Below are 13,432 nucleotides of genomic sequence, written 5' to 3' on the forward strand. Positions count from 1 at the left end.
GTGAAAATAATTTCAAGCCTCAATGTTGTTTTCTCTCTTACCCATCAGCTCTACCACACTGGCCAGGGCGAGATGAGATGCAAGCCAAGAACCTACCAACACCAAACTGCTCTTCAATGTGGGCACCGAGTTTGTGATCCTGGTGAGTGCCGACACTTCTAAAGTTTCCTAACCACATGGTTGAAATAATAAAATGATCAAAATCACTGACAAGTTCATCACACAAACATTTTTTTTTCTCATTAGATACAAAAGTAGGCACATGGTGGCACACTTAATAATCCACACGCATGTGTGCAACACACAAGGACTATAAAAATATATCAACTAAAAGATTGATATCGAAACAAGATATAAAACCTTAATGCAAATAAATACTCTCTCCCAGTGTTCGTATACCTTATTAAATAAGCAATGGATATAATTCTCAAGTTCTGACAACTCTATGTGAACCAAATCAATGGATGAAGCAATACCCCCACAACATTAAAAATCTAAACTACAAACTCTCTCTCTACGAGTCCTCCAATTGGGAATATCAAGCTATAATTCTTAAAAGAAATAGGAAAGAAAAGCAAACTAGGCCCATAATAAAGCCATCTATTCAATCAATTGGAAAGTGAGGTTACGAGAAGAGAGAACCTAAGTTAAAAGGATAAGCATCACATTTCCACCCAGAGGCTTTGAGGGGCCCTTGTCCTATTGTTGAGTGTCACCATTAATGGATATCTGTCTGTCTTCTTGGAACTCTTGTGCTTTGTTTTATTTTTATAGAACCTAAAAGTTTTAAGGACACACTACACTAGAAACCATGCCTAGACCACTAACAACGTTGCATCAATAATGATGACACCGTACCAATGGGGTACTTAAGGGCTAGAAGCACAACGATGAACTAGGTTAGAAACTACAACTAGACCAAGAACTTACAATGTTTTATTAATTATGATGGTATTTTGAACCTCAATCACAAACATAAGAAACTTACAATATGAAGTAAACAACCAAAAATATATCAAGCCACCATTTTAATAAAAGGTATTTAAATATTCTAAATTACAATCTAATAATAATGTGTTTAAGAAAGGACATTTTCAGTTTATATAACAAGAGTAGTGTATGGAACGGAACATGTCATTTTCTACTTCAACTTCATCATCAATCCTTTGTAAAATCTTTAGTTCACCAACAAAAATTGCAAAATAAGCAGGAAAAATAAAATTCTTGGATTGCACTTTCATAAACAAACTAGATTGACATTTGCATTACTAAACAAAAATCAGATATAGAAACAACAATGGAGTAAATAATTCAAAAAATTCATTAAACTCAATCAAGACTAAATGTCATTTTATTCCAAATGGAAAAATTTTATTGAATTGTAATCTCATGGTAGAACTAGATATCAGAATTCTTAATAATATTTTCTTGCAATCTTAATGCAAGAAAAGAATAAAAGAAACCCAATTCTCAGCCCTATTAATTTACATTTTCATTGATGAGTTTACTTGTTTTTCATCATAATCTCTATTGGCATACTTAGTTCGCCAAGCCAAAAAAACACAAAAGAAACCTTGGGGGTTATATAAATAAAATTGAATGAATCATGTTCATTCAATTCTATCACTAAATGAAAGTGAACAAATTCGAAAGCCATAACCTACCCACCTAAATTTATCTATTGGTAGGGTTTTCTACAATGCAAAAGATTTTCATAGAATGAATACCCTGTTCATTTTTTTCATAATTTTACATAATCAATTTGGCTATGAACTCCAAAATTAGAAACCTTCTTCCCTTTGAGAAGAGAAGATCCACATATCAAATCAAATTTTCTAGTAAAATTGATGAATCCAATTCAAATCCAATTGAATCTATGACACTCAACCAAAATGAGATGAATATAAACAGTGGGTGATAAAATAGAAACAAAAGAAAAAAAAATTATGGAAAAATAATAAACTAAAAAATATAGAAAAAAAAAAACCACCTCGGAGCTTAGTTCGTAGGGTTTTTTTACCAAAGCACCATAGGGTTTTTGAGATCAACGATTAGACACAATTCTTAGGATACTTGAGATCTGGAGTGGTTCCTTCGGTGGGGATCTATGATGAGAAGATCATCCAAAAAAAAAAGTCCAGTTTGAAACTTCTAACCCCATCAAAAGTGATTTAGAATGTGGACCGTCAACTTTTTACCAATAATTTGTAAACCACTTTTAATGGACTTCGAAGTTTCAGATTGAGATGATTTTTTGTGAGGATGATCTTCTCATCATAGAAACCATCCTCACACAAAATCAGCTTAGTCTGAAATTTCTAACCCATATTTTGAAAAAACATTGTTTTTACATATGTCCCATGATCCGACCCCATTTATATATAAGATACAAAAAATACGAAACCATCGATCAATTTATGAAGGATAATTTGAAAGGGGCAGTTAAAAAACCTGTTACAAAGGAAATGAAATTTACCAACATCCATGAATCACAAAAACTTAAAATTAACACGAATGGATTTAAGATAGTAACAACTCCTCATGGTGACTATATAACTTTCTCATAGAATTGAGCAGAAATAAGTGGAAAACTACAATCCCATTGCGTGATACTTTGTGGGTGCTAAATTCCTTCAAACTAATTTTGAATAGGAATTTCTGATTACAATGATTTTCAATTATATTGCAATGAAGAGAAAAGTCTCAATGTATTTTTGATCATTAATTTGCCAAGAGTTTGAAGAGTAACAACGTGAAAAAAGCTCATATTCGACGGCCTAAGACCATGGCATTTCGAAAAATTTGTCGGACCATGGTGTCAAATTTTTCATTGTCGAATTTTTTTCTTCCAGCTGGTTGAAATCAGGATGCGAGAAATGTGGTGGTTGTCGAATCTAGGGAACATCACAAATTATGACGGTTCTAGGCTGTTCAATTTTGATTTCTAAAATTCATGGGCCTTGGCCCGTCGAATTTTCCTGTAGAATTTTCCAATTTTTTGCATAGTGAGTTCAATTTGAGAGTGTTTTATTTATACAAATGATGATTTATTAGTGATTTTCTTTTTATAAAGGTACAAATTATTATTTAGTGTGAAATTCTACACAAACCGTGATTTTTATTGTTTCATACTATTAGAATATCAAGCTAAAAGTATAAACACTTCCCTTACTCAAAGAGACGTCATGTCTTAATTCAGGCACTAACACAAGGTGTACAACTTGTGTGGTTTAAGTTATTAAACCATTAACTAAGAGTAGGTTGGCTAGAAACAAACCATACCTAATCATTCAACCATTACAACCCTCCATGGAAGAGTTTGATCAGGGTACACATAAACACACCTGATCATACTCACACCCGGTTCTACCACTTCAGACACATGGGAACATACATGTATCGAGTTCTGCTACTGTGCAGAGCCGTTTAATCCTTTCACTCATGTAAACATCAGATTGTACCAATGCAGAATACAATCATGCTTCAAATAAGGGATGAATCAAACACCATTACACACTACATTCTATTACTATTAAGGAAAGAATAAAATCGATTACCAATTCAAAAATGAACCTGTTCCTGCATTGGGTGCTAATATATTTTAACTACTAACAAGAACAAAAACTCATTTATTTCTCCTGTTTCCAGCATACTCAAATAAGAGTTTGATCCTAGAAAGAGTTGACGTTAGCAATAGAACTACTCCTACATAGCCTTAGAATCCATCCCGATACATGTTTCCAATTAAAAATATTGAGGATATGACACTATCAATAGGGACTTGAATTAGCAAAGAGTGATTTCCTCTAGTGATTGAGTGTAGCATTAAAATATCAAAGGGGTCTATTACCATTAAAAATCACTAGCACAAAATCATAAAGTTGACTATCTTATTTTCTTGCTCACACGTAATAGTTAACATTATAACAGGGCCAGTAGTTATAGCAATTCTTTTCCTCTATGAATCAAAGGGGTACAAAAGAGGTAATGATGTCAATCCCACTAGCAATATCAAGCTTATTTCCTATTTGTTAACGAACATTGAAACTAAGTACCCATAAATATTCTCACTTACTCTATGCATTGTATGTTAACAGAACCTATTGATGATCTCCAATTCAAAATTTCAGATTTAGATCTGAGACGAAAATCTTGAGCCAAAGAGATGAATTTTCTAAAATTTCAACTTCATTGAAGGTATGGTACTCAAATTTATCACCTATTTATGTTCTTTTTTAGGGGTCGCAACACAAATTAAAATTCTTAATTCAATTTGGTGTAATTGTTATGTATGCATGTTGTGGATGGATTACTTATAGATTGAAGAAGCGACCATCAGTGAGATTCAAATAGCATTCCAACAAAATGAGTGCACATGGAAACAACTAGTATATTATTACCTAAATGTCATTGAAAAACTGAACCCTACACTTAGTACAGATGCAAATCAGACATTAATGACATTATTCTATGCAAATCAAACTTCCCCTCCCATTTCTGCACTAATCAACTTTAATCGTTGGACTTCAGCCATCAATGCCTTGTTAATAGCTGCATAGTTGACATATCTTAAACACATTTACAAGCATACAAACTCACACAACCGCATTTGTGCACACACATTTAAGAGCAATAACTGAAAATAGTAACACAAGTAACTGAACTAAAGTTAGTTTAAGCCAAATTGGATGCCAATAATTAAAGAACCATGTGTGGTACTAGGACCTAGTTATGGTTCATTTAAGTTGGTTAATTGGTTATAAGAAGTAAACAACAAAGAAATTTGATGAGAAGAAACAAACAGGAACAGATATCTAACATCTCCATCCAAAGGTAAAGTTCTACATGAGGACCAATGAAGAATGGTAACAAGTACAGATGTTATAGCCCCATCACTACAGATTGTAGTGGTCATCTACATAACAAATACATTTCAAAAAATAAATACAATATCAAAATAAGATAAATGTACGCCCTATTCACCTCTTCTCTATCAAAACAATAGACAATACCCTATATCCTCATCTCCCATGCACATAACCAAAACAATTCAAGTGTAAGGACTGGGACAATGTGACTGATAACCAACACCTCCATTTTTTCTATGAAGGGAAGCAAGGTCTAAATAACGAAAAAAAGTAAACTCCCACAGACCCTTGACACAGACTCCTTATGCATCATTACAGCCATGTTGATAATAACAAGGCACCCTAAACCAAATCCACCTCCTCCCCTTCAAGAAAAAAAAAATGCACATACAAAATGATTTATGTGGGTTGAAGGATTGGAACGACACTAGTAATGATCAACACACATCTTAAATAACAATGGAGTGTTTCATCCACAACTACAACTATATTGACAAGCTGATTCTCATAGAATGTGTAGTCGACAAAAGTGGAAGCGCGCTTCTGCATTATTATGAAATTTAAATCTTATCAATCACAACAAATGCCAAATGCCGACAGACGTCCTAATACAACACGTCAACCCATTTCTAATAGAAGTGAGGTAGCAGCCCAGTAACTCTCTCCCTAACTTTGTTCTTCCCAAATAAATTTTAAAAACAAAGGAAGAAATAGTCCTTTGTTTGGCTAAAAGAACACAACTAGCTAGAGCTTTCATCCCCATTAGATATGTAAAGGAAGAGCTCATGAAATGAAGGAAGAACCCTAAAGGGGCATCTCATCAATGAGATTCTGATTCTAAACAAAATGGAATAAAGTTAAGACTATGTTCAATAAGAGGTAGACCAAGATAAAGGAAAGCCTAATTAAGTGGCTGCTATAATACTAAGTCACCTTATTATGTGCACCCATAGAAAACCAATAATCCACCATTTGAAATCAGATTGAAGCAGAGACAATGAAAATAATTTCATTCAGTTTCAATGAAATAAATGTTTAACACTGGTATTTATTATGCTCACATTGTACTAAATGAACTCATCCTTGAATTAATAAAATAAGATAATAATGCATACAACTTCAAAATGGCATTATGGGTCAAAACTCTAATAAGAGTTGTAAGAAAAATTCTACCACCCTGGTTGTAGGTTGTACCCATGCAATAGAGCAATTATAGCTATTTTATAAGTGTAGGTACTTGTATGTTTGCTCATTGTTTTTGAAAATTTAAATGCATTTTTTACCAATTTGCCTTTATGAACAAAAAATAAATAAAAAATCTTGTTTCCTATGGGTGTATCTTCTCACTAAAATCGGTTTAATCAACCAAGTGTACAGGGCTTAGAAATCAATCAAATTTAAAATGAAAAAAAAATAGGTTTGAATTACTTTCACGTAAGTCAAATGACTGAATCAACATGTCTGCAAAATCACTAGCAATATAGAGAGTGGACAGTGTTGGTTTCCTCTTAGCAACTCTCATAATCAAGCTATCTCCCTCTCATTTTGAATCTCTTTCTATACTCATTGCATTGTAATCAAGAATATACTCAATACACTACAATACAAATTATATGCTAATGTTTGTCATTCATTGTGATCTATTCCATAAGTTTTACTCTAAGAACATGAGATTAAGGTCTAGGATAGGAATACGATAACAAGGGACTCAAAACAAGTCAAGTGAGCCTTGGTTGGTGTGAAAAGGGACCAAGTTATCAAGTGCTTTTGAATTCCAATGTTACAAATGAACAATAAGGACCTTAAGCATATCTCAAACTAATAAATAAGATATAAAGTGCTTAATTAAAGATCTGTGTTCTCTGCAACCCATCCAATCCTAGCTTGTAATCTTCCATGTTGATGATGCCTTACATATCGAAATAAGTAAGTTTCCCTCAAAATTGTGCAATTATATCCATGTATCAACCAACCAATGTATAATAACATGTCCAATTCCATTTCTGGTATTGATCCTAGGCTGCAAACACAAACTCTGTCCAATATGTGATTGCTAAAATCTGATTGGGAAAAAACCCATATATTTGACACCTGAAGCTTGCTTGTGAATACATAAATTAATAATGGGGATGTACCATAACTACCACTGCCACCATCAATGCCACCATCACACCACCACCACAACAGCCACCACTATGACTAGCACCACCATCGCCCAACATTTCCAGAACAGATTTAACAATTAGCATTCAAAGTTACGAAATCCCTAAAGATTAAATGGATGCCAATTTATCGATCTTTAGATATTAACAAACATGTTTGGAAAAAAAAGGGCTGATCAAGATACGATCCACAACCACCACGTGTTGTAGATTTTTATGCTATTTTCTTCTTACTTTTTGAAGGAATCCACACAGGTCCTCAACTATTGAGAGTAAGTTAATAAATAAAGCAATCTGAACGAGAAACCCAAGAACAAGAGACATCAAAAACCAAAAGCAAACACAAATAACAATTAACAACTAAATCAACACATAATAAAAGAGATCAACATAAAGAAGACAGAGCAGATCGTCAAAAGATAAAGACAAACCCTAATTTACAAGTGGTTTCCACGTAGATCAATGTTATGAGCTAGAATTCGAAGTCCAGATTATTTAATGCATTGTTTGGTTGTTTCAAACTATGCTGTTTTATTTTAAGTGTTGGAGTCCTTTGTTTGATCGTATCTAATGGGCCACGTGGTCCCTTTACTAGGTAGTTTGTTTCTGTAATGGTATGAGTCAGTTGGGTTAGTTATGGGTCAGTTAAATTGTATGAGTTTGTTGAGTCAGTTATTTAACTTCCTAGTTAATGGGCTATGCCCATGTTGTGTAATGGTCAGTTATCACCTGGCCTAGTTATGTTTGTTATTATTCAATCAAAAGGGAGAAGCATTTTATTCAATTATAGAGTCTGAGAAGGAGGCCTGGTAACCTCGAATTACCATAAAAACAATTCTGTCCTTTTGAGTAAATAATTTTACAAATATAACAGTGGTATCAGAGCCTTGGTTCTGCGACAATGGCTGAAGGTACTAGGCATGCGTAGATGACTGAAGCTTTGGCAGCATTGAAAGAAGAGAACACCTACCTGTGTGAAGAACAGGAGCGACAGAAGGAGATCTTAGCCGCAGTACTTAAACAGATCAATAATCTGGCATCTAGGGAAGGTTCCTCCAACTCTCAGGTCAGTAACAATCCTTTATTTGAGGGAAATGGGGGAATTCAAGTTAGGTCCTTAAGGTTGGATTTTCCTAAATTTGATGGTACTGATCCGGATGAATGGATTCAAAAGGCACAACAATTTTTTGAGTATTACAAAACACCTGATGACCAAATGCTTCAAATAGCTTTTTTCCATATGGAAGGGAAGGCCTTATCATGGTATAGTTGGTTAAAAGAGTCCAGCCCAGTCCAATTTTGGGAAGATTTTATTGCAGCCTTAGAAGTGAGATTTGGACCCTTAGCCTATGAGGATCCTATAGGGGAATTTACTACATTAAGGCAAAATGGGACTGTAGAAGCATATCAGACACAATTTGAAATGCTATCTAATAAAATAACTGGATTATCTGAAGAGTTTCGAATTAGTACCTTTCTCAGCGGCCTTAGGGATGATTTGAGGATCACTGTCACCATGTTTCAGCCATCTACACTTTCAGCAGCCTTCGGTTTGGCTAGGTTACAGGAGGAATAAGTGCTTAGGCGTGTAAGGTCAAATCCAAACAAGTTCCAAAACTACCAAAATATCAACCTAAACAACCAGCCTAAATTGCATGTACCAGCCCCTATTTTAAGACTTCCAGCACCTCCAAATAGACCCAACCCGAGACCTCAAACCTTTAATAATCCTTAAAAAACCAGCTTTCCCATCAAAAGACTCTCTCCTACCCAAATGCAAGAAAGGAAGGAAAAAGGTTTATGTTGGTTTTGTCATGAGAAGTATCATTTCGGACATAAATGTACTAAACCCAAGATTTACCTTTTAGAAGGAATGGAGGGAGAGGGAGAGGAAACCGAGGAACCAGAAAATGAGGAAGGTACTTTGGCTGTGATAGAAACTAATGACGAGGAAGTGGGTACATTGTTAGGAATCACCTTGCATGCTATTGCTAGATCTTTAGCCCCTAAAACTATGAGATTGTTTGCTGAACTTAATCACCACCAAGTCTTGGTCTTGATTGACACAGGAAGCACTCATAGTTTTATAGATCCAAATATAGCAAGGAAGGCTAATCTGTCAAGGGAAGAGAGCCACTTAACAGTTCAGGTGACTAATGGTGCCACTCTTCCTTGCCTTGGTTATTGTAAGGCAGTTCCTTTAAAACTACAAGATTACACATGTAAGGCTAATTTATATGTGTTGACTCTTGGGGGTTGTGACTTAGTTTTGGGTGTTGATTCGCTAAGAGGATTGGGGTCAGTTTTATGGAATTTTTCTGATCTAACTATGCGATTCCAGTGTGATGAAAAAGCTGTAGAGTTGCAGGGAATCAAGAGACCAGCAATAAATGTGACTGAGGAAGATGACATTGGCGACCTCAAGAAGGGAACAACAAAAAGAATATGGCTGCAAATTATGGAAGGAAATGCTGCAAGTCTCACTCCTAGCATTCCGGAAACAGTACAGCAACTTTTGGACAGATTCAAAGGGGTGTTTGTTGAACCAAAAGGGCTGCCACCTCCCAGGATTTTTGATCATAAAATAAAATTACAGGAGGGCTGTAAACCTACATCTGTAAGACCATACAGGTATCCGTATTACCAAAAGGAGGAGATAGAGAAACTAGTGGCTGATCTGATCAAGAATGGCAGCAAACGGAGCAGCCAAAGTCCCTATTCTTCACCCGTGTTACTTGTAAGGAAGGTTGATGGAAGTTGGAGGATGTGTGTGGACTACCGTGCTCTCAATAAGGATACCATCAAAGATAAGTACCCTATCCCTAATATTGATGAGTTACTTGATGAATTAGGGGGTGCTGAAATTTTTTCAAAGCTGGATTTAAGGTCAGGATATCATCAGATAAGAATGCATCCTGATGACATCCCTAAAACTGCCTTTCGCACGCATGAGGGTCATTATGAGTTTTTAGTGATGCCTTTTGGGCTTACTAATGCTCCATCGACTTTCCAAGGGGTGATGAATGAAATGTTTAGGCCTTATTTGAGGAAGTTTGTGCTGGTATTCTTTGACGATATTTTAATATACAGCAAGTCAATGCAGGACCATATAGAACATCTTACACGGGTTTTGGAGATACTAGAAGCGAACATATTTTTTGCCAAGCTGTCCAAGTGTGTTTTTGGTAGCAAGGAAGTCAATTATTTGGGGCATCTTATTTCTAAGGAAGGGGTCAAAGCTGGTTCCCAAAAATTGGCTGCTATGCAAGAATGGCCAACTCCTAAAAATCTCAAAGCTTTAAGAGGTTTTTTAGGATTAACAGGATACTACAGGAAATTTATCAAAGGATATGGAGCAATCGCGACCCCTCTTACCTGTCTTCTTAGAAAAAATGTTTTTTCTTGGAATGATAAGGCACAAGCAGCATTTGAGGAATTAAAAGAGGCTATGGTAAGTACCCCTGTGCTCAGATTACCTAATTTTATTAAAACGTTTATGGTGGAATGCGATGCTTCAGGAGAAGCTTTGGGAGCAGTGCTGATGCAAGAAGGGCAGTCCCTAGCCTATTTTAGTCAGGCTTTAAAAGGGACGAATCTGACTTTATCTACCTATGAGAAGGAATTACTAGCCTTGGTGATGGCAGTGAGGAAATGGAGACACTACCTATTGGGACAGTCCTTCAAAATACCCACCGACCAGCAAGCACTCAAATATTTGCTGGAACAAAGGGTGGGAACTCCCTCACAACAGAAGTGGATCTCTAAACTGCTTGGTTATGACTTTACAATCGAGTATAAGAGTGGAAAAAATAATGCAGTGGCTGATGCACTCTCCAGGGTACATTACCCCGAGAGTACAAACCCAAACAGTACCCAAATACCATCCATAAACACAGACCAACCAGAAATTACCAACTCCAACCCATCTACCAAAAATCTCAGCACAAACCCATCCTCCACAGCAATATCCAACCAGAAATCAAAACAACACCAAATCCAAATCCAAGCAGTCAGCATAGTCCAAGCACAATGGATGCAAGAGTTAAAGAAAGCTTACCAACAGGACCCCATGTTGTAGCAGCTGATTAGCCACTACCATCATGGAGACATGGACCAATCTCGTTACCAACTCCGGAATGAGCTACTCTTTTACAAGGGTAGGCTACATCTTGGGTCATTGGTGCCCTTCCAGCAGCAGATCCTGCATCAATTCCACAACAGTCCATTAGGAGGCCACACGGGAGTACAAAAAACACAAGCAAGAATAAAAAAAGGAGTTTTATTGGCCTAGCCAAAGAAATGATGTTCGGAAATACATCAAAGAGTATGATGTATGCCAAAGAAGCAAAGTGGAAGCCCTCCTTCCATCAGGATTGCTCCAGCATTTGCCCATTCCTGCCAAGAACTGGGAAGACATCAACATGGAGTTTATTGAAGGATTACCTCCTTCAGGAGGCAAGACAATAATTTTTGTGGTGGTGGACAGGTTAAGTAAATATTCTCACTTTATGCCTATTACTCATCCATACACAACTTTAACCGTGGCTAGGTGTTCATGGACAATGTTTTTAAATTACATGGTTTACCACTAACCATAGTAAGTGATCGAGATCCTGTGTTCACTAGCAATTTTTGGAAAGAAATGTTCAGGTTATCTGGAACAGATCTGTTACTCAGTACAGCTTATCATCCTCAAACGGATGGACAAACAGAATCCATGAACAAAGTGCTCGAGTATTATCTCAGGTGCTTTTCAAGCGACAGACCAAAAGACTGGGTTAAGTGGTTACCTTTAGCTGAGTATTCTTACAATACATCAATCCATACATCAACAAAGGTATCCCCTTTTGAAGCTGTCTATGGTCAGCCTCCTCCTCGAATGCTACCATACGAGTCAGGAGCTACCAAAGTTCAAGCTGTGGATGAAGAGCTACGAAGCCGTGAGTTTATAGCCAAGCTCATCAAGGAAAACCTACAAGAAGTACAATCGAAAATGAAACATTTTGCTGATAAGAAAAGAAGAACTCAGGAACTCGAGATTGGAGACCTTGTATACCTCAGGTTACGACCTTACAGACAAATGACCTTAGCAATGCGAAGAAATTTGAAGATTGCACCAAGGTATTTTGGACCCTTCAGAGTTAATCGCAAGGTGGGTAAAGTGGCTTACGAACTAGATCTTCCTCCCGAAGCTAAGATCTATCCCGTATTTCACATATCATGTCTCAAGAAAAAGCTAGGAGACGGAATTCAAGCTTACACTACTCTACCAATTCTCACGCCTGAGGGATCTCTTGAACCAGAACCTGAGAAGGTACTTCAACGAAGGCTGAAGAGGAAAGGAAACACTGCCGGAGTTGAGGTCTTAGTGCAGTGGAGTGGAACCAATGAGGGAGATGCGACTTGGGAAGATCTTGACATTCTAAGGCGTCGTTTTCCTAACCTTGAGGACAAGGTTTTCTAACAAGGGGAGTTTTGTTATGAGCTAGAATTCGAAGTCCAGATTATTTGATGCATTGTTTGGTTGTTTCAAACTATGTTGTTTTATTTTAAGTGTTGGAGTCCTTTATTTGATCGTATGTAATGGGCCACGTGGTCCCTTTGTTAGGTAGTTTGTTTCTGTAATGGTATGAGTCAGTTGGGTTAGTTATGGGTCAGTTAAATTGTATGAGTTTGTTGGGTCAGTTATTTAACTTCCTAGTTAATGGGCTATGCCCATGTTGTGTAATGGTCAATTATTACCTGGCCTATTTATGTTTGCTATTATTCAATTACAGAGTCTGAGAAGGAGGCCTGGTAACCTCGAATTACCATAAAAACAATTCTGTCATTTTAAGTAAATAATTTTACAAATATAACAATCAAATCGAAAATACCGAAATCGAGAACAAAAACAACCAAATCCACGACTATGACAAAGAAAACAAATCAAAATCTGAAGAAAAACTTACTAAAACTGTCTTCAACAAGTGAAGATGAGAGAGAGATAATGAGATATAATGCACAATAGAGAAAGATGGTGAGAAGAAGAGAGGGAGAGGAGAGATGAATTTTTGAGCGCGACGGAGACGAAATTTATGAGTTCCTCTCTTTGATTTCCCTCGCTCGACATCTATCGCATTTTTTTTTAAAAAAAGGGACCAACTAATTGCACGCCACTAATTGCTGGTTGTACACCAATCTTAAAAATCCTTTATTTTTTTAGAACCTCTATTTTAACTTACTGCATGCACTCCAATACCTAATCTTTTTGGGTATAACCATAATTTTAACTTGTAGTTTTGTATTTTATTCGCATGCTCTACCTTACTCATGTTTTGCGATGGATTTTGCTCGAGTTCTCTTTGACTCAAACTTAATTAAGGTATTAATTTTATAATCTTTGTTTAGAAATTAATATGA

The 13,432-nt window shown here is 36.2% G+C and overlaps 1 long non-coding RNA gene across 5 annotated transcripts in view; it reads right to left on the reverse strand.

The window, feature by feature from the left end:
* The window catches only part of LOC147381159 (uncharacterized), a 36,248-nt gene extending 23,124 nt beyond the window's left edge, over positions 1 to 13,124 (reverse strand). For all 5 annotated transcript variants that reach the window (XR_015174741.1, XR_015174740.1, XR_015174742.1 and 2 more), the window contains exons 1-2: positions 12,982 to 13,124; positions 42 to 168 (exon numbers count right to left, since the gene is read on the reverse strand). This is a non-coding gene — a long non-coding RNA (uncharacterized LOC147381159). The remainder of the gene's footprint in view (positions 1 to 41; positions 169 to 12,981) is intronic.
* Between the last annotated feature and the right edge of the window lie 308 nt (positions 13,125 to 13,432).

This window comes from Akebia trifoliata, unplaced genomic scaffold (assembly GCF_017979445.1).
Source record: "Akebia trifoliata isolate Shusen 1 unplaced genomic scaffold, ASM1797944v1 Contig00717, whole genome shotgun sequence".
In the NCBI taxonomy this organism is placed as follows: Eukaryota; Viridiplantae; Streptophyta; class Magnoliopsida; order Ranunculales; family Lardizabalaceae; genus Akebia; species Akebia trifoliata.